At 34.4% G+C, this 4,727-nt stretch overlaps 1 long non-coding RNA gene across 1 annotated transcript; it reads right to left on the reverse strand.

Annotated features, from left to right (window-relative positions):
* Positions 1-345: 345 nt before the first annotated feature.
* Positions 346-3,615, reverse strand: LOC125226735. The gene is made up of 5 exons (XR_007177119.1): positions 3,528-3,615; positions 3,340-3,420; positions 2,858-3,125; positions 1,965-2,163; positions 346-1,249 (listed from the first exon to the last, which is right to left on the reverse strand). It is a non-coding gene; the product is annotated as an uncharacterized LOC125226735 (long non-coding RNA).
* Between the last annotated feature and the right edge of the window lie 1,112 nt (positions 3,616-4,727).

A 4,727-nucleotide genomic window follows, 5' to 3' on the forward strand; every position in this document is an offset into this window, starting at 1 on the left:
AAGGTAGAAATAAGCAAGGAAATACTGCTAGTATTTTAGGTACTTTGCTCTGTGGGCCTCTGTAGGAATTAATTTCTAACTAAATTTGGTATGTAGTATGTATGTATGTCATGTCATGTACAAGTTGCTAGTATTGGTATGTTCCTTAAAGAGACAAGATAAGCTAAATTTATTGACAAAATGATAGAGAAACTTGATTATATTTTGTCAAAATCGATTCTTCATGTGTCAAGTGTCGCATATCATGGTAGGAATGTCACTTTGACAGCAAGACAACATCATGTTCACTCTTATCTCGCTCTCTTCTCCCCCCGTTTCCGTGGTATCAACTGATTAGTGATAAGCTGTTATCAGCTAGAGAAAAACTAGGAAATAAAATGATGATTGATCTAGAGAAGCGTTAAGCTGTGAAATATCTATTTTAGCTGTGATTATACTGACAATAATCTTATGTTGTCAACAGGGCGACTCATTGATTTGATTTATTTTTAAATAAAATTAACAATAGAATAAGTAATGGTATTCATAATCATAGGGAAACGAGTAGCAATTAGCACGTCTCATACTTACTAACAGCTAAGGATTAGTTGTCTTCCACTGAAGTGTGAACAAATTATAATTACTTGAAAGAGACAAACAATCAAGTAGCTCATTGACGAGAACGTCTAGAATTTAGAACATACAATCTAGAATTTAAGCATAGTACATAAGTATACTCAAGTTAAGGAGTTAGGCACACCATTCATTAACCTCAGGCAAGCTTATAGCTAAGAATATTTTTATTGACAGTCAGTAGTCATTATTTAAGATAGTATTCAAAGCTGTGTTAACATGAAGTGATTCCCATCAGTGAACAGATTGCAGTAGCTAATGCATTTAATAATTAGGGATACAGTGAATCACACGCTAGCAAAATTATGAAGGAAGGTGGTAAATGAAACACCCACAAAATGCTTTATTAGTAATATTGAAAAGGTGCACAAAAACAAAAAAAACCCAGAGCATATTTGTTCATTTCGTTTCCATTAGACGGAAAAGCGCCACTCCATGCAGGAAAAATAGAATAGAGAAGTAACTTTTAGTTAGGATTATTCAGGAAACCATGGGAAAAGATATTATGTTCCTTCTTGATGACTTTTAAAAAGTATCTTGATGTGAGACACGTTGAGTGATGATCATATTTGGTGTAGTCAGTGTAGGCGTTGGAAGTGTTTGTATGTGGAGAGAATTTTGACTCTTTCATTGAAACCTGGAACAAAAAAAATGAAGGGTGAACACATTTCAGATAAAACATTTTAATTACCATCCAACTATTGGATGTACATTCCTTTCTTATACATATAGGTCAACAAGTCATATAATGAATTGCATTGTTTGTCAGACATCTTCATGAAGTCAGCTTCAATGATATTGTAATATTATATTGGCATCCCACTTATTGGTTTTATAAAATTTCAGCTCTTTAGGTAGCATGTAGCTAGTAAATATATCAACTATGGAGTAGTCTACAATATGACCCAAGGTTAGGAATAGGAAATCATAATTGCTAAGAAAAAGTTTTTAAAAAAAAAATATTAATCTCGAGATTGTGATTAGACTAATTCTAGTACACTATAAAATAGAGCAAGTAAGTTGATCATAGGTTTCCTATATTTATGACTTAATTTGTCAGATTATCCGTCTGTCTGTGTTTTGATTTTTTTTTGAACCAGTTATCAGTGGATGCAGTAAGTTAGCATAGATCAATTTGACTGGTTAGGTAGATAAGCTAGACTTAAGATTTTAGACTTAGTAGTAGTGTTTGTGCCAAATATAGTGCACAGTATAATAGTTTAAATGAATGAATGGAGTCAGTCTGTAGTAGACTTGCTATTATTACCTCTAGAATCAGGAATAAGGGCAAACAATATTATTTACCCTAGAGTAAACCAAAGAATAAAAAATAAATAAATAAAATATTTTACCATTGTCTATGTAGATCAGACATACAAGAGCTGAGCCAGGTCAGCCTGGGAGTCATTTTGTTGCAATTGAATGTGTTTCGAGCACACACATGTTGTTCAGTCAAAGGGGCATGCAGGGGCATGGAGTTCCAATTTGTACATAGCCGGGGAAGGGGCAGGACGTTGTTCCTAGTATAATGGCAGCGGTGTTCAGCATACTCTGGAAAATTTAAAAATATATTTAGTAATTAAGTAGGAAATAAGTCCTAGTTATAAGCATAAGTTATAAGCATAAGTTATAAGAATAAAGTTGGCAAAGATTTTATAACTAAATAGGTATTTGATCATTTTATTAATTAGGGTCTACTTTAATTACGGGATGAATTTCAAATTTTATCATACTAATACATTATCGAAATAAAGTTTGGTCGAACCAAAGTGAAATAATTAACTTAACAACAACATAATATTAAAAGGTAAATAAATAAATAAATATTGAAGGGGCATTTTTGTACAGACCTACTTGATTACAAACTAAGTATGATTCTTATTATGGACATTCGGTAATGCTTACATTCTTCATTTATACATTTTTTGCTTAAAACCAACATTGCTTGGTCATACTTTATTATTCCAGCGTTTGCCACGGCTCATGGAAGCATGGAGTCTGCTTGACAGCTAATTCCAGGATTTGGCGTTGGCACTAATTTTCACTAGGTCTTATTGAAATTAGTCTGGTTTCCTCACGATGATTTCCTTCACTCAAAAGCAACTGGCAAATATCAGATGATAGTTCTAAAGTACTCATCGGTACTTAAATCCGTACTTTAAAATTCAAAGCATACAAATAATTATCACTAGGTGAGATTAGTTAACAGATTACAGGATCATTAGACATTAAAAGTGTAACTTACATATATTATTACATAGCAGTACAGGTGATGCAAGCCGTGATCGTGGTGCCCTGTCCACTCATGGAAGCGGTCCGTCGAAAATGAGCTGCGAGTGACAGATTCGAGCTGGTGGAGCGAGGTCACGAGGGTTGCTGAAGATAGGAAGGCGTGGCGTGAGTTTGTGAAGGTCCTTTGCATCTCTGGGGTGCCTTAGGACACCCACACATAACTGGTAAGGTAGTATAGTGGCACTGGGGCTTAACTCCAAGGGGCATCTAGCACCCAATACCTAAAACATGTCAATAGGCGGACATAAGAAATAGAAAGTTGTAGGCTTACTAATACTCTCCATCTCTAAGACCAGAGTTAGGATGTTATTGTAGTGCGCTATAGGAATGAGACAATCTCTCTATTGGAAAACATTTTATTATTTTAGCAAGTCAAGGTTTAAACTAAACTATAAACTGCTTTGTGATGGACAAGTTAAATACATTATTACTTACGGCGAAAACTTGGCTCAATTCCATTGAGGTATCATCAAATCATCACGAAAGAAAACCACGTAGTTCCACTGGCGTCACAGGCTAAAAGCAAACAATCATTTATTTATTACATTCGTTATACACATTTTGTGTTGTATTTACCACATTACTAACAACATATATCATTACTTAGTTAATGTATTACTCACTTTTTTATGATTTATAACAAATACAAGCCTGCAGGTCGATAAATTACGTAATTTTCAGTTCCAAATAATGCGTGTACGTCTGAACGGCATCCATTTTTCTTTTATTTCTGTGTGACTGACAGTAATGACGTGGCAATGACGTCAGCATAGCAAATGTTGCCATAGAAAAATCAAAAGGGCTCTATAGATCATAAGACATTTGACGGACCGGATGCGACTAAAATTTATCCAGTATGAATGGGGCTCTGCAGACTATGTGGAACGAATTGTAGAATAATAAAATAGAGACAGTGATTTGACGTTTACATTCAATCTTAATGCTTTTTTTTATATAAATATGAAATAAATAAATAAATATTGGGGACATCTTACACAGTTCAACTTAGCCCCAAACCTATCAAATTTTGTGCTATGGGTGCTAAGCGACGATATGCCTATTTGAATGGATAAAAACATGCTATACAAGGGAAACATCCATGATTCATATAAATATATTCTGTGGAGTTTCATTGAGGAGAAAAATATTATTATAGTAAAACTTTGTTTAGACTGCTAGTATACTATGACAAATTAAAAGGTCAGTTGAAGAACACCAAATTTCAAACTTTCTATGTTTTGCTAAATAACGGATCGTAGAACCATATTAGTTATAAAATGAGATAAATAGGTAATGCGTAGTAGTACAGGATTTACTAGCTTTTGCCCGCGGTTTCGCTCGCATACTGTTCGAAACGTAATTCTTGTTCAATCGTTTACAAAACAAAGTAAGATTTCAGTTGGATCTGTAGATTTCGATGTACGGTACGGTAGCCATACTACCATCGTTGTATAACAATGCAACAATCATTGCAATCATTTATTTAGAAAAATAGTACATACAATATTATGTGTAACCAAGAATCATATTTCGTCATGTTTGGAAACTTTCACTCATGTGACTTTCCATCTTTTTATGTACTACGTCGGTGGCAAACAGGCGTGCGGCCCGCCTGATCTAAAGCGGTTACCGTGACCTATGGACGCCTGCAACTCAAACAGTGTCACATACGCGTTGCCACCCCATTAGAAACTTGTACATTCCCTTTTGCTGTGTTAAGTACACATCTTCCAAAGTATTGTCCTATAGGTTTATTAAGCTAATGATAGTTCAGTATGTAGGTATGTGTGTATGTTTGTAACGATAATATTAGAAGATAGTTA

The sequence above is a fragment of the Leguminivora glycinivorella genome, chromosome 5, assembly GCF_023078275.1.
Source record: "Leguminivora glycinivorella isolate SPB_JAAS2020 chromosome 5, LegGlyc_1.1, whole genome shotgun sequence".
In the NCBI taxonomy this organism is placed as follows: domain Eukaryota; kingdom Metazoa; phylum Arthropoda; class Insecta; order Lepidoptera; family Tortricidae; genus Leguminivora; species Leguminivora glycinivorella.